Here is a 23,815-nt window from a genome sequence, read left to right on the forward strand (position 1 = left end):
GAGACCAGATGCCATGATCTTCGTTTTCTGAATGTTGAGCTTTAAGCCAACTTTTTCACTCTCTTCTTTCACTTTCATCAAGAGGCTCTTTAGCTCCTCTTCACTTTCTGCCATAAGGGTGGTGTCAACTGCATATCTGAGGTTATTGATATTTCTCCTGGCAATCTTGATTCCAGCTTGTGCTTCTTCCAGCCCAGCATTTCTCATGATGTACTCTGTATATAAGTTAAATAATCAGCGTGACAATATACAGCCTTGATGTACTCCTTTTCCTATTTGGAACAAGTCTGTTGTTCCATGTCCAGTTCTAACTGTTGCTTCCTGACTTGCATATAGATTTCTCAAGAGGCAGGTCAGGTGGTGTGGTATTCCCATCTCTTTCAGAATTTTCCACAGTTTATTGTGATCCACACAGTCAAAGGCTTTGGCATAGTCAATAAAGCAGAAATAGATGTTCTTCTGGAACTCTCTTCCTTTTTCGATGATCCAGCAGATGTTGGCAATTTGACTGGTTCTTCTGCCTTTTCTAAAACTAGTTCGAACACCTGGAAGTTCAGGGTTTACATATTGCTAAAGCCTGGCTTGGAGAATTTTGAGCATTACTTTACTAAAACAAACATTTGCCTCTTCTTTAATTACCTAAAAGAATTTAGATAGGGGGTCTGGCCCAGAGAGGGCACTATTACCATACATACCTTTTTGTTTATTTTTTTTGTTTGTTTATTTTTTTTTAAGATGATTTTTATTTTATTTTATTTTATTTTTAAACTTTACATAATTGTATTAGTTTTGCCAAATATCAAAATGAATCCATCACAGGTATACATGTGCTAATCCAAGAGACTTACCTGCATGACAAAACATATATATGATTATTAAACACCTGTTCTTATCTTCCTATGAATTTTCCTCCCCTTTGATAGAGGCCTCCAGACCCCTTCCTGTTCCTTAACTCAGGATGGCATGTAAGCATCAACTCCCTTATTGTTTCTGTATCTCATATTTTTATGGAACTCCCAACACGCACGCACGCATGCATGTGTGCTCAGTCACTCAGTTGTGTCCACCTCTTTGCAACCCCATGGACTGCAGCCCTCCAGGCTCCTCTGACCATGAAATTTTACAGGCAAGAATAATGGTGTGGTTGCCATTTTCTTCTCTAGGAGATCTGCTTGATCCAGGGATTGAACCCACATCACCTGTGTCTCCTGGCCATTGGCAGGTGGCTTCTTTCCCACTGAGCTACCTGGGAAGCCCTAGCTCCCATACACATGAAATTAAATTTGTTTTCTCTTGTTAATCTCTGGTATGCCGATTTAATTAGTAGACCAGACAAAGGACATTGAAGGAAAGAAGGGAGAATTTTTCTGCCCCTACAAGTGTATGTTATCATTAGACTCTAATATGGACCCTTTTCGTGGGGAAAACAGGAAGAATATTGTTTGGCTTTTAAGGTACAGTTAATTCTAAAGAATTAGGATGATCTTTTAATAAGGATATGCTGTTACTAACTCTTTCCTAAAGGCAAAACAATTCATTTGTCTCTCTGCCTGTGTTTTGGTTTGCCTCTTAATAGAAGCTGTGAGCAGAGTAGCCCTTCAGTTTCTCAAAAAAAAAAGAGAGAGAGAGAGAGAACATATTTTTCTAACTAGCTACCTCAGGAAGTATTTGGTAGCAAATAACAAGAAATCCCAATTTAAATTGGCTTTTACAAGGAAGAAAACATGGTCTCAAATAGTAAGCAGTCCAGCAGTGGGGCAGGTTCTGTGCAAAGTGGCTCATGTATGTGGCTCTCAAATCTGTTTCACTTGGTTATTTTCCCGAGTGATAGCATCATTCTTGAGTAGCATGGTGACTAGCACAATTTCAGGCATCATATTTTGTCCTAACAACAACCAGGAGGTGAAGAGGTGAGCATGTCTCTTTCTGTGTCTTCCAAGGACTCCACAGACTTTCTTTGGAATCTCATTGGCCAGAGTCAGGTCATACACTCACTCTAAGCCAATCCATGGTAAGGAGAAGGGGGAAAGTGCAGGTCAGTCTGGCTGCACACCTGAGGCACATACTGTATGAAGTAAAGATGGATACATGAAGCAAAAGAGTTTCTGTTTTCCATTTTTTGTTTTTGTTTTGGACGTGCTGCCTGGAGGATCTTAATTCCCAGATCAGGGATCAAACTCCTGATGCTTCCTGCAGTGGAAGCATGGAATCCTCACCACTGAGCACTGGGCTGCCTGGGAAGTCCTAAGAATTTTCTGTTAGAATCCAATATATACAAGTATATGGGTCAGATAACCAATAGTGATTACTCTAGTGGTGACTCTGTATTCTTTCTGAATGTCAAAATGACTTTCAACAACTTTAAAATGGGAGTCATTATTCTTTGGTAATATAATGGGAAAATGGATATAGAGTAAATTCATTGTTTTTAATGCAGAAGCCGAACAAAGATTGGCTTAGGCTTTCCAGGAGCAAGTCAGGCATCTCTAGTTTCTTTTTTTTTTTTCCATTTCATAAACAAATGCTGGAACAAACACTTTACCTGGCTTGATATATAGGTAAATGGAAGAAATTTTTTATAAATAGTGTTTCACTGTTTAGACATATTCAAGATATATCAATACCTTAGAAGAAATTTAAACCGTGACTTACTTTCTGTATTTCTTTTTCCCGGAAAGACAAATGCACAAGCAGATCAGGAGTTGTCTTGTTTTGATCTTCCATCTCCATTCTTTTTGTACTTGCACGTGTAGTTCTCGTTTTGTGTTTTAGCTCCACAGGATCTAGACACCCTCTTTATTTGAAGTCATCCCCTAGGGTGGATGTTTTGGGAGGAACTACCTATTTCCCCTTACTGAAGCCTAATACAGGTTGTTAGCTTACAGTAGGCTAACAGAGTAAAATGTGGTCTGGGCTCAGCTTCCGACTGCTGCCCAGCGCCTCAAATCTGGAGGAAGAAACAGAAACACCCAGGCACAGTTGAGAGTTATCCATACATAACAGAGGTGTAGAGATGCTAACGCATGAGTTGTCAGGGGCATGACCCAGGCTGTATCATGCAGCCATATTTTCTTGATTCCTGCTTGTTTTCTGAGTCTGGTTCACCAGACTTTTGTTGAATCTGTGAGCTACTCACATCCTTTGTTCCTTGAATGAGCCAGATTTTGTTTGTGTGCTTACCCATGCTTGTTAATACAGCTTGCTTCATAAATAAGAGGCTGGGGGATATTTAGAACTGGAATTTAATGTCACATGGTTGCCTCTTTCACTCCCTGAAGACTCTAAAAAATCCTGACTATTTTTGAACCACATACCTTCTGCCTGCCAGATTAGATCCAGACCATTTCTCTCCCTCTTCAGCTTTTCTCATCAAAAAGAAGTTCATAGCTAGATGGCATATGGGTTAAGATTACGGTCCAAGAAAATGGGTATCTCAGATCAAAAACTTCTTTGAAGGTTATTCTTGCTCTGGGAAAGAAAAAGAAATAAAGGAAAGATAAAGAACCACAGTTATAGTGTGGCTCCAACAATTGTTTTCAGAAGTCTGTTCTTGGCAAGAGAGACCTTTAGCCTCAGATGAACAAACCTGGCTGCTGGAGGAGAGCAAAAAGCCTTCTGGCTTCGCAGAGGGCGATAATGCTTTGTCCTGTTGAAAGTCCTATGTTCTGTTTGTAAACAAAGCAGCATTCTTACTAAGTGTGCTCTTTATTATTTTACAAAGTTCTTTTACTCACAATGGATCAATATTTTACTCTTCAAAAAACAAGTAAATGAAAACATGCCTTCTGTTCATGTGTGCTCAGTTGCTTAGTTGTGTCTGACTCTTTGCGACCCTACGGACTGTAGCCCTCCAGGCTCCTCTGTCCATGGTATTTCCCAGGCAGGAATACTGCATTGGATCTTCGTGATCCAGGGATTGAACCTGCATCTCCTGTGTCTCCTGCATTGGCGGCTGCTGCTGCTAAGTCACTTCAGTCGTGTCCGACTCTGTGAGACCCCATAGACAGCAGCCCACCAGGCTCCCCCATCCCTGGGATTCTCCAGGCAAGAACACTGGAGTGGGTTGCCATTTCCTTCTCCAATGCATGAAAGTGGAAAGTGAAAGTGAAGTTGCTCAGTCGTGTCCGACTCTTAGTGACCGCATGGACTGCAGCCTACCAGGCTCCTCCATCCAAGGGATTTTCCAGGCAGGAGATGAGTCACTAGGGAAGCCCATATTTTCTGTATTGGAGACCAAAAGGTACTGTCTTTAGTATGTGAAAATCCATTCAGCAAAAATTTATTGAGTACCACACATATGTCATCTCCTGTGCTATGTGCTCTTCACAAACAGGCTGGTTTTGGGGGGCAATGGGAAGCTCTGATTTGTAGCACTTGCTGTTAACCATGGTGTAAATATGATACTCCCCCCACCAGGGCTGATTCTGAACTATCAGCCTTGACTTGCCTGAACGTAGAATTGGGAACAGATACACCCAGTTGCCAGCACATCACTTGACTCCAGAATTAGAGAGTTTGAGAGACTAAAAGAGATCACATTTATCTGGTAGCAGTGGGAATATTTCAAAAAGGAAAGAATTTTTCTGGGCAGGTTAGGAATAGGCAAAGCTTTAGCCATGAGAGGAGCAGATGAACACAGTGACAGAACTGACACAATGATGTCACAATGGAGCAGATGCAATCACAGGAACAGAGGGTGGATGAAGTGGTGCAGAGAAGAAAAAGGCGGGGAAACTGGAAAGGTTGTGTGTTGAGAAAATGGATGGAATATGTATGACAGGAAGAAGCACATCAAGGTCAATGAGAAAGATGCTGTGTTGGTGTTCAACATCGGGAATCCCATGTGTGTTAGGGAAGGCATGGGTATCACCACGTGACAAGTTACAGATCACGGTTCTTGGGAAGCACATGAAGGAGACTCCTGGCAGAGGCACTGGGAATGACACTTTCCAGAGGTCTTCCCACCAGGAATTGCCTGTTGTTACATTCAGCAACTCTGGGCTCACATTTCATGCTAAGTTTCTTCAGTTGCATCTGCCTCTGAGACCTTAAGACTGTAACCCACCAGGCTTTTCTGTCCATGGAATTTTCCAGGCAAGAATACTGGAGTGGGTTGCCATGCCTGCCTCCAGGGGATCTTTACAGGGATCAAACCAATGCCTCTTGAGACTCTTGCTTTGTCATACAAGTTCTTTACCAGTAGCACCACCTGGGAAGCCCAGTAATAAGCTGCTTTGTCCATGGGATTCTCCAGGCAAGAATACTGGAGTGGGTAGCCACCCCATTCTCCAGGGAACTTCCTAATCCACAGATCAAACCCTGATCTCCTGCATTGAAGGCAGACTGTCATCTGAGCCACCAGGGATGCCCGGGCTCATGTTAGGTTAAATCTATTTTGTATCTAAGACAGGTGTCAGCACTCAGGGGAAAGGTCCACATCTGTATCTCTGAACACGTGTTATGATTTCAGGATGTAGATACTGCCAGAGGGATTTCCCTGGAGAAAAATAACTCAGAATTATCTACGTCCTCAGGCATTTCGGACCTGGCCAGGCAGCTGGTCCTGCTGCAATGCCAGGCCAGTAGCTGTGTGGGCCCAGAATCTCCAGATAGCAGACATTCATCACCGAGGTGCATTCTGGGACACAGAACTCCCTGAACAGGGGAGACTGTGCTTCCAGCGTGCATTATCCCTTCTGTTACAGGGACTCATCTTCACTGAGGTAGAGCAAGCTAATGATGATGATCTCATGCTTGCTGTGGAGCCCAGGCACATGAGGACGCAGTCAGCCTCTCCTTTGTTTTCTCTGCTAGGCTGCACCGAGGACATCCAACCGCTTCAAGACACATTGCAGGTTTATTGCCTCTTTTCTCTTCCCTCTCAGCCCCATGAAGCACTCATGTTGGGCTGCATCCCTCCATTATATAATCGTAAATTTGGACACTGTCTTTTAATCAATATTTCTTTATAGCTTCCTTGGCCAGGATCTTACTCCATCTGCCATGCCCTTAGGGGATCTCAGGTAGAAACTAAGGCCCAAGGAAAGAGTCTTTGCCTGGGTTCAACAAACAGAGTCAAGATCATTCACCGACTAAAATTGCTTCAACTCTCAAGGGTCTTGACTCCCAGTGGTTCACCATACGGAGCACATGGGGGAAGTGATTGGCCACGAGAGGGCCCAGGTAAAAGCAGAGCAGCAGCTCATAGCAGAAGCAGGCGTCTATAAAACTGAGCTGCCTTTCTTTGCAGGCATCATACCGATTTTTAAACATGGACTGAAAACATCAGCAATGCAGCAAATCTGTTTGATGGCCACTTGTTACTGACAGCTATATTGCTCCCAGCACCTTAGAGTCCTGTTTCATTTTCGTCCCTTTGAGAGGAGGGCCTTAGTATCCTATGCCACGTCTCAACTTTTTCAATAATATAGGTTTTTTTGCGGGGAGGGCATGGCAGAACTATGGTACCCTGCAGCTAGTCCCTGGACTATACTCACACTGAGAGGTGATCATGGCTAGAGAACCTCCTCCTATTTTCCTGCTGACGTCTTTGAAGGAAAGACTGCTTGACCCCCCCTGTAGTAACACTGCTATCTTTTTAGCTGTCCTCATCCTTGGAATGAGTTCTTCTTGCACAAAAGCTCTGGGATCATCTGGGAGGCTTATCTGCGGTCAGGAATGAGATCTCTGTCTTGTTATCCTGTACTGAATCCCTTTCAGTTGCTTCCTCAGGATCGCATGCTTCTTCTGTCGTGGAGCCACCTTGCTCTGAAGTTCTCCTTGTACATATCTGTCTCTTTCTTATGGGCAAGGAGGGTTACCCATTCATCTCTGTGCATTTGTCACAAGCACAGGGTAGGGTAGACATTAGGCGATTTTGTAGGTGACTGGATTTCATTGCTATGAATTAGGGGGAAAAAAATTCATATTGGATTAAGGCTCTCCCTTATAATATTCTGCATCCTATTCCTTCAGTCCTGGGTCTAGAGGGACTGGAGAATGTCAATGATGGATTATAAAGGCACACTGCACCCCCATCTTCAAGGCCTTGCTAATAACAATCCCCACCCAAACCAGGAATCTCCCATCTCCTGAACTGCCTCCTCTTTGTATGCTGAGAGATTTTCACTGGTCGTGAGTCCCACACACAGACCTTATGGAAACTTCGGTTCCTGACACTCATCCTTATCTAGCTGTTTGCATCATTAACCAAGCCCAAGAGTAACACTGGGGAAAACTGAACACTGAGACCAAGGATAGAAAGGAATACATGAGTATTTCTTTGGCTGTTTTTTGTCATTTCTAACTCAGTCAAGCGTCCTGTTTTACTGGGACTTTGCAAAACCCTATCTCCCTCATCCTCTCTTACCTAATATCATTAGGAAACTGACTTCAGAGCTTCTCTGAGTGTTTTGAGGCAGTGGTGTAAAGAAGAGACAAAAGTCTTTGCCCATGGAAGACCTAAAAGCTTTTGAATGTTGACTTCATCCTTCCCCAAAACTGCTAAGCAATTGAACAAGTCACTTCACTCTCTGGGCCTTAGTTTTTTTCATTATTTATATTCATGTTGTTGCATTCAGTTATTCATTATTATCACACTCTATAGAGTTCCAGATTCTGTGAACTTCTGATTCTAGCTCTTCTTCTAAAACCATCACCTTCATTAGTTTGTTTGGATTTAAATGAGCTGATTTTAACTCATATGAGCAAATGTCTTAGTGCTGATAATTGTCTCCTTTCAGGACTATGAAGCTAATATCTTCTCTAAGTCAAGGATATTGGTATTTTATTGCCTCAAGCAATAAAATAGGTTTTTAAAATAAGCAAATAAAACAGGTTTCTCAGATGCTCCTCTAAGACACAACATGACCACACATGCCCCAGCCCAGCCATTATTATGGCCTAAGAAAGGGAATTGAGCCATGCAAGCTGGTGGTAGCCAAGTGGAAGAAAAGCCAGAACTTTTGTACAACTCTTGTAAAGTGCCTGCTTGCATGCCTGTGTCTGGAGTTACTCTTTTCACTGGGCTCCTGGTCTCAGGCAGTATTTTTAATTCCCAGAGTTAAATCCAGCTGAGTTTGAAATCTGTTGCAACAAGTCACCAGAGGGACTATCTATCTCTCTCTTTCAGAGGAGAAGCCAAGCACAGCGGTTCAATTAAACTAGCACTAAGGCCTGCACTCCAAAGACTGAAGGGCCTGAGGGAAAGGCATCAAGGGGAGAGTTATATGCTCCTGTTCACCCCTCTTGGCTAGAAAATCATGGTGTTGTGACCAGAAAATTGAAATGGAATGAGATCCAAGATGGCAGACACAGCCTTCTTTTCCATTAACCTTCGGGCTGGAGTGCTCCGCAGAAGACAGGGTGACCAAGATGAATTACCTCTTGGATTTCAGTGCATTGTTTCACTAATGTAAGAAGGCTATCTGAGAAGTTTGTGATTCCCACCAAAAAATGCTTAAGATTATAAAAGTCATTAAAAAGGAGGCTTTTAGAGCAGCCAAGCAAACCAGGTATCTGAAGAAAAAAAAAAAAAAACAACAACAAAACCCTACTTCTAGGATTTCAGAATAAATGAGAGATGAAATGGTAAAACTGCTATGATAATTATTGGCTCTCAAATTAATGGTAATAATTACCTTAGCAAATTGCTATGTGACTGTTCAGTGAACAAGTTCACAATCTAATCCTACATTGTTTTGTTTTTTTTCCTTTAAGCCAGTTTTTCTCTACTTTTATGTCTTAAGGCTAAAGCTTCTTGCTTTAGAATAATTCATGCTTTAATCCCTGCTAACCTAAGCCCTTGTTGTGCATAATGAGAGTAAAATGGTTGAAGAAAAGTATTTAATGGATGCCAATCCTGTGTCCTGTTCAAAAGAATTCTGAACATCTGATCCAGACAGGTCTGTCTTCACACTGTGGTGGGGCATCTGCTCTTTGAGAATTAATGAATGAATTGTGATCTGGGAGTCATATTGAAGACCTGTATGAGCCCAGAGCAGGTAGTTGACACTGAGCGTAGCTGTTTTCCCTCACTTTGTGTAAAAGACTGAGTGGCTTCTTTCTCAGTTCAAGCTATAACCTCCAGTTAGTGGATTTTTTTCCTAATGTAAAAGTGGAATCACTGACTTTATTCTCCCCTGTACCTTTTCTGACTCCCTATGTTTTTGTAGGAATCATTCCTTTGGCTTTGGTATATAGTACCGTTTTCCCAAAAGGCACCATAACTTGCTTTTAAGATTGTTACTGCATTTTATTTTCAGTTGTTATCATTGCTGTTTGGAACATGTTTCTTTGGGTTACTTGTTGAATCGTTTGATTATTCAATAGGAATCACCAAGCTTCAACTGGGCTCCCAGTTCTGTACTCAAGAAGACATTAAAATAAGTCTATAGAGTATTATAGCTCAGAATGAACAAAAAGACACATGGCTCAAATCGAGGATTGCTAAGTGAAAAAGCAAAATCTCAAATGTGGGAGTAATTTCCATAGGCTGAGTTAGTGAGGAAAATCTTCCCCCATGGCTAAGACCATAAAGAATCTGCCTGCAATGCGTGAGACCTGGGTTCAATCCCTGGGTTGGCAAGATCCCCTGGAGGAGGGCACGGCAACCCACTCCAGTACTCTTGCCTGGAGAATCCCCATGGACAGAGTAGCCTGGCGGGCTCCAGTCCAGGGGTCACAAAGAGTTGGACACAACTGAGAGACTAAGCACAGTGAGGAAAAACATGAGACTGAAGTGTAATTTGAGTTTCTCAATAATGATTTGTCATGGCATAATGGATGAGTAGATGGGAAGAGTACGCAAAGATCTGCCTTACATTAAAAACACAAGAACTGGGACAATTTTTATAAGAAATGTACTTCGGTGTTACTGATGAAATATGAGTGAGAATAAATTTAAAGTGGGAAGAGGACTGTGTGGATGGTTGGAAGTGCAAATACTTAAAAATGCATCCACTATAGTGCTTGATACACTCTGTAAATAGTTATTAAAATGAGTGTATCAGGTAGTACTTTTGACTAGTTAAATGCATGAACCTTTGAATCAGAGAGGTTATTACTTTGAAGATTTCCTCTGCTACAACTTGAGCAGATTGCCCAACTTTCTCATGAGTAAAATGGGTGAAGTTATTGGAGTGATAATAAGTAGGGGTTTTGTGAGGTAGAAATGAATAAGTGTATATAAAATTCTTGGCATGTTGCTTAGACATTGTAAGCACCAAATATGTTGTTATTGTTACACAGATGCAAAGATTTGTAAGTGTATATATGTTGGGAAATAGATAAGGTTGGATAGAGAAGTATGTAAACAGACTATTACGGAAATGAGTGTGATGGAAATGAGTATGTGTACAGAGGGGGCTAATTAAGTACAACATGGTAGTAGCACCAGTTGGTAGATGAGGCGATAAAAAGCTGATGCCTCTTCACATTGAAATGCTGAGGAACTTCCTGGTGGTCCAGTGGTTAAGACTTTTCCTTCCAGTGCAAGGAGTGTGAGGTTTGATCCCTGGTGGAGGAGCTAAGATCCCACATGCCTTGTGGCCAAAACGCTGAAACATAGAACAGAAACAATATTGTAACAGTTTCAAAAATGACTTTAAAAATGGTCCACATCAACAAAATCTTGAAAAAAACAGAAATGCTGAGAAGTCCTTCATTTAGCAGATAACATTGGCTTGGGATAAGGATTCCTTGATGTTAAACTACAGTCACAGCACCAGACTTGGGTTTCCCAAGGTCCTGACTACCTCTTTTGCCAACAATTAATATCTTAGAGCCAACTTTACTGAACTTACCCCGGTAGCTGTTCACAGGTGATGGGGTCCCAAATAAGGGCATCATTTGTCTCAAAGTCATTTCAATTTCTCAAATGTGTCATAAAGAGTAAGAGTCACTCTGACAAATATCATTTTACCCATATTTTCTAGATAACCTTAGACTTGTAGGTCCTTTAAACAGCTGTAAACTTCTTGTACTGTAATTCTATACAAGTTTCTTATCTTTTTGACACAAGAGAACCTTCAACTGAAAATTAATTTAGGGAAATTGAAAGTCTTTTTTCTGTGTTCACCTGTTTGTAAATGATAAGGGCTATAAACAACAGTTTTAATCATTCGGTCCTTTGCCCAGGAGCAGCAGTTTATGATCCCAGCCACCATCTCATGCCCACATGAGCTGATCCTCAATTTCAAGCCAACACTCACTTTCTGTGATGAAATGCAAGGGCTCATCCCAATTTAATACATGGCTTCCTTCATATGGAGCATGCGAACTAGAATATCTGCTAGAGACCTGGGCTGTGAGGGTTCCTCTCCCCACCAGACTGCGAGGAAGAAGAAAATTAAATAGTGAAATAAGTTTCAATCATTTTTATTTGTTAAAATGATTTAAGTATTGCAATTTTTTTTTCTTTTTGGACTCTCACTTCATAAACTAGCTATTTCTACAAGGATATAAGACAAGGAGGACAGTGGGCAAAGGAACCAAGAAAAATAGTACCAAAAGGATCCATTAAAGTCTAAAACAAATCAAACTTGAATGATGAAAGTAAAATATAAGTTAGGATGGACACCATTTTGGCAGTAACAATTACTGTTTTAAGGGACATAAGGTACATTGGTTTATAAAAATCAGGACTCAAATTAGTCAGTGTTTTACTAATGCACACATCCTAGTGTCCACACATCAAATTTTCACTGGAGGTTGGAGAACTCTGGGGGCAATGGCTGGATTTTAACTCATTTTATCCATCTCTTATCTCCTCTGACTTGGGACTCTTAGAGCAGGTGGTAGTTCCTGTGCCCTGTGCGGACTGACTCAGCCTTTTCTGCAGCTTCCCCGGTCCTCAATTGTGACAGACCTGACTGGTCTCTACATGGCCCTTTTCCACTGAATCATATACCACTTAATTTTAAGCTTAGGGAAAGAATGACATGTTAAAATGAGTCTATTTTTTAAAGTAATAGCATGGACCAGATTCACATAGAATACCCTAGACAAATCCACAAGCACTCTCTGAGCTCAGAAGTAGGTGTCTTGGTTTCTGGACTTACAAGAGATAAATTTACTCCACTGATGTAAAGGAGCATTCCCCAGTTTCCCTCCTGAAATTCTCTAAGTCAGAATGTCTGTCCTTGGGGGGGAAAAAAAAAATCATTTCACTAGAGTTATGCTTCTTCCAATTTTAAAAATCTAAAAAAAAAAATGTAATTTATATTATCAAAAAAAAAAGGAGAAAAGTTACCTCAATAGATACAAAAATAAGCATTTGAAAAAGTTCACCATCCCCATTCATGATAAAAATTTTTAGCATGACAGAAATAGACCTTATATGAAGGCCTCTACCAAAAAACTACAGCTAACATATGGGCTTCCCTGGTGGCTTAGCGTGGGTTTGATCCCTGGGTCAAGAGGATTCCCTAGAGAAGGAAATGGCAACCCACTCCAGTGTTCTTGCCTGGGAAATCCCATGGACAGGGGAGCCTGGTGGGGTCCATGGGGTCGCAAAAGTGTTGGACACAACTTAGTGACTAAACAACAACAGCAAACGTACTATCTAATAGGAAAGAGTGAATGCTTTTCCCATAATACTGGGATCAGGGCAAGAATTTCCTTTTCCACTAATCCTTTCAACATTGTACTGGAAGACCTAACCAGTGCAATAAAGAAAGAAAAATAAAAAGCATACGTATAAAAATGAAGAAATAAATCTATTCATAGAAGATATAATTGTCTTCATCGAAAGTTTCAAAAAATTTATGAAAGACCCTTCTAGAATGAATACATGCATTTTCCAAGGTTGCAGCATACAAATAACATATAAAATTAATTGTATTTTATATTCTAACAATGAACAATTGAAACTTAAAAATTTTAAAAATACCATTTACAGTAACACCAAAATAAATGAAATGAATATGTCTAATAAAATATGTGCAAGATTTACATGCTGAAAACCACACATCATGATGAAAGGGATCAAAGAGATTAAAAGCTACACTAGTTGTATAGCTTTGGGTAAAGTCACTGACTGTTCTTTGACCTCAAAAACCAAAACTATTAAACATAGTCCCCTGCAGTTCTATGCCTATGCACTGCTTTTGTGCAACTTCAGTAAGAGCTGATAATGATACTTAGGGGTAATTGTTGCTTACTATAGAGCAGGCACAATGCTCAGCTGTTAACATGCAATATCTAATTCCATAGTCTCAATAACTCAGTGAGGTTGATATTATTATTAGCCTCAAATTACAAATTTAGAAACTGAGGCTAAAAGAGACTATATAATATGCCAAAAACCACAGTGTCAGAGCCAGGAATTGCTTCCATATGTTTCTGGCTTTATGGGCCAGATTCTTATTGCACCCCATTTGCGTGGTGAGTCAGGCTGGCAGGAGATACAATAGGGCCCTTGTAAAGCAGGAACAGATGGAAGTGTGCCTTCTGCCACCTCAGGGATCACTGGGCTTATGACTGATTAGCATTCCTCCTGTTTGACTCTGGTTTGGGAATCACCAACAGCTTCTTCTTCATTATGTTTTTTTTCTTGTATATGTGTACCATTTTTAAAGTCTTTATTGAATTTGTTACAATATTGCTTTTGTTTTGTTTTGTTTTGGCAATTGTTGGTTTTTCCGTCATGAGACATGTGGGGTTTTAGCTCCCCAACTAGGGATTGCACCCACACCCACTACATTGGAAGGTGGAGTCTTAACCACAGGACCACCAGGGAAGTCCCATCATCACCTTCTATATATTGCTGTTTTGAGGACATATACCAGAAGGCCTTATTCTTAGGAGGAGTTGTTATGGCTTTTATATGTGCCCCCTTTGTGCAATCTTAATGTCAGTTATCACGTTCTCCAAATTGGCCTTCCTTGTAGGCCTTTAGGGTTGAAAGGAGCTTGAGTGCAACTCTCATCTCAGCAGCTAATTCCAGCACTGGAATGGGGGCATTGAGCCTGCCACCGGCATGGGAATTGCCTTATGGCCAGCCACGCTTGCTTGCTATCAGTTCCAAGACTACACAAACTCCCATGGAGCTGTATGAGCCTGCTCTGCAGTAAATGTAGCCCAGCTAAAGCTTCTAACCCCCGTATTTATTGTCAATGCTTGGTGTTTGCTGCCGACTTCCCAGTCTTGAAATGCAAAGTGCATTATATCTAGAAACTGACAAGTGAAGATTTTTATCCATTTGCTGTGTCTGGCGTGATAGCACAAGCAGTGCATTTTATACTTAAAACACAAGCTGGTTTTATATAAAAATGCATGCAAGTCGAAAGCTTGGGCCTAGGGAAGCTAGTTGATGAATGCATCCTGGTAGGCAATTAAGAAAGGGACAAGATAATGCAGGGAAATTATATTTCTCTCGTTTTGCACAAGATTCAGTGCCGTTCCTGTCTAATATATCAGCCACTTCTATCCTCATGCCACATTGGAATTTTCTTTCTTGAAATTTATGGGTGCACATTGGCTATGTATCATTGCTCTTATTTAATTTCATGGCAAACACCAACACATCCACACTCTCCTCTAAGCTGCACCTTGCTGCAAACAACAAATCGAAGAAACATGGACCTTCTCTTGAAGAATGAGGCAGGGAATAAACATTGTTCCAAGAGAAGTGGGGGTGGAGGGTAGGCTTCTCCAGATCCATCTCTCTGGAGCACACACAGAGGACATGAAGCCCACCAGGGCTCCCTGGGGTAATAAGGACTCCACTGCAACTCTGACCACTGGGTGGGTGCTCTAGAGATGATTCTCTCGTTGTGTTAATACACACCAGATACCCTGGAGACTGGATGTGGCCTGGAAATTCAGCCACCTTTCAACTGCAGCATACATTTGCATGCTAAGTCACTTCTGTCATTTCTGACTCCTTCATGACCCCATAGACTGTAGCCCCACCAGGCTCCTCTGTCCATGGGATTCTCCAGACAAGAATACTGGAGTGGGTTGCCATGCTCTTCTCCAGGAGATCTTCCCGACCTAGGGATCGAACCTGTGTCTCTTATGCCTCCTGCACTGACATGCAGGTTCTTTACCACTAGCAGCACCGTACATTTGCCTCTTTGCAAATTCATTCTAAATCCCCTATTCTGTGGGTTCTCAGGAGACCCAGATTTTACAGTTGGTCCCAACACTTTTATGGTGTCTGTGCAGTCAGTTTCCCAACTGTTTCCAGTCAGTCATATCTGAACTGAGAGGAAATTTCTCATAAATGGGAAGTGGGACCAGGGACAGGGGAACTGTGTCCCTTAGGGCACGGGAGCGGGGAAGGGGAGGTAGGTACCACTGTTCCTGCACTTAGTGGTGATGTTCAACATATTTGAGAATGTCTATGGCATAGGGCCCGGGCACAGGACTGACATCGGCCCTGGTGTTGGGAAGAGGCCCTGAGGGTGCCCCCAGGGAGGTCTGCAAGATCCTTGAGGAGGAACCTGGAATGGAGCTAGGGAGGTGGGGAGCTCAGACACTGGTTACTGACAGAGCAGGAGAAAAGATTCCTCATGTTTTAGCCATCAGTTTGGACCATGCCGCCTGAGTTTCAGTGCAGCTTGTACAGAAGGGAAGCCTCGGGGTCTGAATTTCAGAAGGCAAAGCTCAAAAGAGCAGCAGGACAGTTGTTGTTCTTACATCTGGTGCTGGGCAGGGAGAGCTTCAGCTGATTTATATGAACTCAGCTTTTCTCTTCTCCCTGCCTCTGTTACTCCTGGGTGTTGTTAGGACCTGTCTCTCTCTTTTCTCCATTGCAAGAAGCTATAGCCTTCCATGTGGTCAGTCCTAGTGGACGAAGCTAGGACCAGCATCAGCTCAGAGATGCTAAGGTAATGTCAGGATATGAATAAATGAAATAAGCCTGTTCTTCAGCCCTCAGTGCAGGGTTCAGTGGCCTCCTGGTCAGGCCATCCGTCTTCTCAGCCTTGCAATCCTTGGTCTTATGAAGTCTTTATGACTTCACTCCCCACAAGGCATTGCATCTCCTCTCTGAGTCTGGAATCTGTTCACAGTCCAACTGCTCTACTATCCTGACCCTATGAAAAAGGCCCCTTCTGGCCTCACCGCAGCAATCCTTGGTCTTAACAGCGACAAAATGAGGTCATACATATACTGATGAAGCTACATGGTTAAAGTCCTAGTTCCAGTCCTTTCTAGTTGGCTGTCCTCAGGCAAGTTACTTTTTTTCTTCTTTTTATAATCCATACCACTTCAGTTCCAGAATGCAGCTGTGACTTGGGAAACAGTGTTTTGTTTTCAGCATGTATCTCTGATTGTCGCACATTAGTAACTATTCCCTAGAAATCAACCACTCCAATCTAGTTATGGTAGAAAAAAATAAATTTATGAACCTCGTTCCCTTGAATGTTCATCTATCTGTTGAGACGTTTATCTTCTAAGATTCAACCCCAGCATCCTCTCCTTTGGGAATCTCCTTGCCAGCAACTCACCCTCCCCATTTCCACCACACAGGACATGCCTTCTAGAAACCTTGAGCTTTACCCTGTCTCCATGCTCTTTTTCCTTTTTTTTTTTTTAAGATTTTTTTTGACGTGGACCATTTTTAAAATGTCTTTATTGAATTTGTTACAATATTGCTTCTGTTTCATGTTTTGATCTTTCTTCTACAAAGCATGTAGGATCTTAGCTCCCCGGCCAGGGATCGAACCTAAACCCCCTGCATTAGAAGGTGAAACCTTAACCACTGGACTACCAGTGAAGTCCCGCCTCCATACTCTTAATCTGGACAATTTCTTCGGCAGGTATTGAAGTCCTTTTAAATCAAGGACTGTATATTTTCTAATCTGTTTTTCAAACATCCCACATCATGGCTGGCATGCAATATATGAGAATGAATGAGTAAAATCAAACACATAATAAATATTTTTTAAAAATCTATGTGTGATCTTTATAGGAATTTTTTCAATAGAACAGAAATTAGCTTCATGATGAAAGAACTAAGACCCAGGTAGGTGAAATGATTTGCTTAGCTAGAGTAAAAGGGAAAATCATGAGAAAGACTGTGGGCTAGACCCAAGTCTTGGTATCTCCCATCACCAGTCCTGTATTCTTTCAATTCTATTTTGTTGCTAGATAAGTTGCCTGAAATTTGTGTTTTGTGCTGCAGTAATACTTCACTGATCTGAAGTATTGTCTTGAGCCGGATATAGGTCCTTGATGTCATGAAGTGGTAATTATTGCAACATAGGAAAAAAAGAAGTGCACTGTGTTTTTGGAGGCTCACTCCCTGTTATTAATTCAGGTGTTGAAGGTTGTGACACTTGTCATCTGAAAGATAATTTTCCTCAGATTTAATAATCGCAGTTAAGTCTCAGATTTGATTTTAATTTCAGACCTTGATGTCATGAAGTATTAATTATCTCCATTACCTACTGGTAATATTCCTGCAAACATGCACATGTTTGATTGGCAGGAATTTTTATTAATTTACCAGGATGAACTCAATTAGAAGAGCTCAGTTATTGGCACAATTCCACTTACCTACCTGCTATTTCAAATGGAGCAAAATCCTAGCCAACTCAGAATTCCGAGCATAGAGGGTCAAATTGTGTAGGTAATGTAGCTGACTCTAGCAGAGATTGATTGACACTTATTTCATTGTCTGATCTACCCGGGTTTGCTTTAAAATAAATGAGAGAGAAACCTTTGGGACTAATTAAGATTCTTATAGTCAAGTAATGAGAGAGATTTTCCATGTCTACTTGGCTTTCGCCCCTTCTCCATCACCATGCCTAGGGTTTTACTTGGGGCTAACACAGTCATACCTCATTTAAGGAGCTACATTTGTGTCCACAGTGCTTTAATCACATAGAGTGAAAAAATTCTGATGAATGCTAATATTTTATGTTAAGTGAATAACTTTCTCTTAGCTACCCACCATACAGCCAAGCAGAAAGGAGAAACTGCCTCAGTAAAATGACGTGTCATCATTCGACAGAGTGGGAACCTTGGGATTTGGGGTAGCCAATCCTGCTTATCCCCTGTCCTGTGTCACACACAAGAGTGTAACATAGTTTGACTTGGATAAATTCCTTCCAATGAAATGAATATTTATGAAATTAAGGAAAAGTGATTTAGCTTAAGCTTGATTCTCCAACACAAGAATACAGTAGGAATCATTTCTTGACCCTCCAGCTGAAGCATATCTTTGCCAAATGACTTTGTAAGAACTGCATTCTGGTTCCACATCAGCAGAGAAAAACCCTCTGTTTAGTCTTGGGGAATAGCAGGGCAGGATAATAACACAAAGAAAATTCCAACAATGCCTTTTACTTACATAGCCATCCCCTAAGGGGTGTAGCTGCATGGTATGCTTCCACATAACCGAGCCATACAACCTTAGATAGTGTTCAGAAAGAAAAACAAAAATAATAGTAATTTGGTCCTGCTCAGTCAACTCCAGGGCAAACTGGAGTTTGGGGAATAAAGTCCAGCCACAGTAAAAATGCTGTCATAGAGAATCCCAAATCAATTTAAAAAGAGAAAGGATGACTGTTTGTGATTTGGAACTAAGGCAAACAGCATATTTTTACTTGAAATATTTGCCTTCAGAATTATTTTAGCCTCTTCCATGATGAAAGGATCCAAACCCATTTCATCCAAAGGAAACTCTGTAGGCCTTTCTGAAAAACAGTACATGTCCCTACCAGACATTTTCAAGACCATTCAAGATATCTTAAAGGGATTTGCTGGAAACAAAGAGTCTCTGGCCCCTGAACACAGTCTTGCTCTCCTCCATTCCTTCCTGGTGTCTGTCTTCTCCCTCTCCTGGCCAGACAGCTGCTCAGGCCTATCAGATACTGGTCAAGAGCTCCGTTGGACTCGGTGGTCAGCCCAGCAAAAGAACATGTTCAGGGATGGGTATATGCTGATATGTGCTTCCCTAAGGTCTTACAATAGTCAATCATTACTCAAGGAGTCAAATTCGGTTTTACAATTTGAATCTATCTTTACACATTGAATTTGTCTTTACCCTCTATCTCGTATGGGCAGTATCCCTTCTTTAGCCTGTGCTTGATCCTCTAGAACAGTACTGTCAGATAGAAATATAATGTGAGCCATGCATGTCATTTTAAACTTTCTAGGAGCCATATTTTAAAATGGTACAATTGAAGTTAATTTTAATAGTGTGCTACACTTAAAATAGGCTTCCCTGGTGGCTCAGTTGGTAAAGAATCCGCCTGCAATGCAGGAGACCCAGGTTTGATTCTTGAGTCAAGAAGATCCACGGAGAAGAATATGGCAACCCACTCCAGTATTCTTGCCTGGGAAATCACAATGACAGAGGAGACTGGTGGGCTAAAGTCCACGGAGTCACAAAAGTTGGACACAACTTAGCAACTAAACCACCATAACCACTACAGTACTTAAAATATCTAATAATGTTATCATTTCATGATATAACCCTATGCAAATTAATATTGTATATTTTCAGTTCAGTTCAGTTCAGTCGCTCAGTTGTGTCCGACCCTTTGCAACCCCATGAACCGCAGCACACCAGGCCTCCCTGTCCATCACCAACTCCTAAAGTCCACCCAAACCCATGTCCATTGTATGTTTTACTATTCTTAAAAGTCTTAGGAATCCGATATGTATTTTTACACTCATGGCATATCTCAGTTCATACCAGCCACATTTTCACACCCTCAGTAGCCACATGTAGATGTGATTAGTGGCTACGTTACTGAACAGCAAAACTTTACAACAATGGCTGTCCAACTTGGTGCCTGAACTAGCAACATCGGAATCACTTGGGGGTGCTTTGTAAATGCACGTTAGTGGCCCCCGACCCACTGAATAGGAAACTTTGGATGTGGGGCCCGGCAATCTGTGTTTTTATAAAACTCCCATGGACTTGTGATTACTTGTGAAAATTTGAAAACCACTGATCTAAAAAGTGAGGAAAAACCATTGTGTGTAGAGTGCTTAAGAAAGGTGTATGGAGACAAACCATTTCCATATCGTATTGCCTCACTGTATATATATTCCACTAAAACAAGTAAATAATGGAGGCTCTTCATAATTTACAGAAAAACAAATGGAATTAATAATAGCATTTTTTCATGTGAATCCTCTTCCACCCATAATTTTATAAATATTGGTGCTATAGCATGGGTCTCTGTTTTGAATGAAAATTAAGTCCAACTCAAGACCAAAGAGGGCTTCCCAATAGTGGTAAAGAGCCCACTTGCCAATGCAGGAGACATAAGAGACACTTGTTTGATTCCCTAGGTCAGGAAAATCCCCTGGAGGAGGGCATGACAATCCACTCCAGTATTCTTGCCTGAGGAATCCCATGAACAGAGGAGCCTGGAAGACTACAGTCCTAGGGGTTGCAAAAGAGTCAGACACGACTGAAGTGACTTAGCATGCATGCAAGGGCAAAGAACATCTTGGGCATCTGTGAAGCGAGTGAAATTGGACAGGGTCACACATGGAAGGATGGGCATGCCAGGTCAAAGCTTTTAGAATCTGTCCTGCAAAGAATGTGGTACTATTTCCATTCTAGTCAATAGTTTCTTGCTCTCTGCCTGACACTAGCTTCCTCAAAGGGGCAGACTGTCTCCTGGTAAATGCAAACAGTTTTGTTTACTTTGGGAAAATTGCTTATTTTGAATAATATGTACTGTGCATAAGTAATGAGTGGAGTACAGTGAGCAAACATTCCTTTCTTCAGTTGCCTCCCATTCACGCACTAGGGAAGTGGTTCCAGGGTGGACAAGCCCATCAGCCCCACAGAAGTCCCTTTAGTCTCTGCAGCAGCACATTGGCATGGCGGCCACAGGCTCTGCTGGGCTTGGGAATGGCTGGCTTCAACCTGCGGCCTTGTTTACTAAATGGAATCAGCAGATAATTTCACGGTGGTATAGACAGCATGAAAATCCAGCTCAGGATTCATAAACCCTGCCTTAAACTTGGCCAGTTTAGACACATCCTGGCCCCTCAGCCCTGTCCAGTTGGAAGCTACAGAATCACCCCAGGAGGAAGATGGAGTTTGGGGACGAGAAAGCCATACCTCGTCCCCTCACCAGCCCAGGGAAGGATGCCAAGGGCTTTTGGACAAGATGAGTGGGAAGAGAGGTATTAATCACAATCCATAGTCATTAAGTGAAGGAAATGCAAGTCAGAGGGTGAAAGACTGCCCCAGTCTGAGAACAAGGATCACTGAGTTCTTACTGGATAAGCCTTCACTGGCCAGGTGCCGCAGGCTGAGAGCAGGCGACATTCACCCCCTGCTCCACAGCTATTTTTATTTGAGTATTCTTGATTAAAATTCTCATAGTTCAGGGCATGTCCAGAGGTTTAGCTGAAAGTGCTAAATTTGGGAAGGAGACATGAGGAGTGAGGAATAAGGGCACTGAGCAGGAGACACCCATGAGAAGGGAGAAATTTCACACTGACTGAGCTCCTAAAGTGTTTGGGGGGCTCCCTTCACTCTGTTTTGGGTCTTTGACTCTCCTCAGTTTTCAGTATACAGGATGTTTCATGTGTGCCTAAAAATTATAATTCCATGAAAAGCCTCCTAGACCACGTGAAACTGACCCAGAGAGACACACAGACACACGCCCCTAAAAAAGACATGAAGCTATATGTCTTTTTTTTTTTGCACTAATTGATTTATTTTTGACTGCACTGGGTCTCTGTTACTGTGTGTGGGCTTTCTCTAATTGTTGTGAGTGGGGGCTACTCTCTAGCTGCGGTGAGTGGGCTTCTCTTGTTGCTAAACGCAGGCTGTAGGGCATGAAGGCTTCAGGAGCTGCAGCACTCGGGCTCAGAAGTTGTGCTCTCAGGCTAAGTTGCCCTGCGGCATGTGGAATCCTCCCAGACCAGGGATCAAACATGTGTCCCATGCATTGGCAAGTGGATTCTTAACCACTGGACCAACAAGGAAGTCTGAAGCTATATATCTTGAATCTCTATTAATCTGTTAGGCAAAGTTTCCCAGTTATTTTCCTGAAAATGAAATTATTTTTTAGCCAACATGAGTCATTTTTGCTGGAGAAGATAGATGACTTGAATGGATGACTTTTTGAATGACTATGGACCAAGTGGCCACAAGAGGATCATCCTCAACCAGCAATGTCTGGGGCTCTATTCTGTGTGTTCACTGCATCCTCACATGCTCTGTCATCTGGGATGCCTGTGTGCTGGGAGAGAATTCTCTGGTGTATTTTCTTATAAGGATGTTAAACCCATAGGATCAGGCCATCCTTATGCCCCCTTTAACCTTAATTACTTCTTTTTATCAATTAAAAATTTTTAGAGCTGTATAAAAATTTTAAGATAAGAATTGCACACATTTAAGGAGTACAACATGATATTATTGTGTACAGTATGGTGACTGTCATTAATAATACTGTATTATGTACTGGAAATTTATTAAGAGAGTAGATTCCAAGTGCTCATACCACACACACACACACACACACACACAGAATGGTGACCTTAATTACTGTTCAAAGATCCCATCTCCAAATACAGTCACACTCTGGGTCACGTCTTCACCATAGGCATTGGAGTTGGGCACACAGTCCGGAATAGAGTATATTCAAGTGTTGAGCTGCAGGTAGATTTGAAGGGAGCATTATTCCATAGAATGATGATAATACACATTTATCTGGTACCACAGTTTCACAAATCTGAGTGATGAAGTATAACAACATGAGATTTGCTGACTATGGCAAGTGATTTCCAGTGGGAAATGCCTCCATCTGACCACAGAGAAAAGGCTGCTTCAGACTGGATTTCAGAGTTTTTCTCCACTCTGTCTTGGGATCATGTCGTATTGATCACGTAAACCTTTCTAGGAGAAGCATCATTAAGTCCTAGCAAGTCTGCAAAACTCTAATCATCAGGGAATGTATTAAAGGCAACAGATGAAGCTTAAAAGAGAGCATTATCATTCTTACAGATTCTTGATAAATTACAAAATTCAATTCTGAGGGATTCAAGGGAGGATTGTCATATGCCTAGTGGGTACTGAGCACTCATCTTTGTGGTAAGGGAGCCTTCAGCTTGCCTCCAAGAGACAGAGTAAATCATGTATGTCCAAATGGGGTTGTGCAGTTCACAGACGATACATTTGTCTGCTTTCATCTGCCTGGATTAGAATGAGTGATGTGACTCATTTACACAGCAGTGGGAAACACTGAGAGTGTATATTGAAGACTGGAGTTACTGCCCAGATCTGAGTACAATAGACAAGGAAGAGATGTGGCTAGTGATGAGAAATGATCAATTCTAGAATTTAAAAAAAAGTATTTATTTGGAAAATGCTCACTTTCTGCCGAAAGGTTTAAACATCTGAGTTAATATACTGTAAACTGTTAAACTATTTCCTAAACAAAGGGAGTGCACGAATGGCACATTGATTGTTTTTGGTCGGTACGTTGTGTGTTTTGGGTTACCGCTTGTTTGTAACCGAAAGCAAACAGTAGCGGTGTGATGGATTTGCCTATGTGTGAAATGGATCTTCAACAAGGGAATCACAAAACGTTTACACTTCTAGACATGAGCACTCCCAACGCAGCATAGTCTGCCTTTCCAATTTCATCCAACTGTGATGGAAGGAAGAAAAAATTCCATAACATCAATGTGCACTTAATTGTCAGAGAGAAATAAAATTACAAAGTTTAGTAATACCATAAAAATCTGTGCTGTTATGCAAGAACCTAAAATTACATGCTCTCTAAAGGAAAATCATTATACTACAGGGACTCACAAAAGCTTTCCAAACAGAGCTGCATAATCTCACAGTTAAGAGCAGTTACTTCTGGTTGAAAGAGACTAA

This window comes from Bison bison, unplaced genomic scaffold (assembly GCF_000754665.1).
Source record: "Bison bison bison isolate TAMUID 2011002044 unplaced genomic scaffold, Bison_UMD1.0 scf7180017864145, whole genome shotgun sequence".
In the NCBI taxonomy this organism is placed as follows: Eukaryota; Metazoa; Chordata; class Mammalia; order Artiodactyla; family Bovidae; genus Bison; species Bison bison.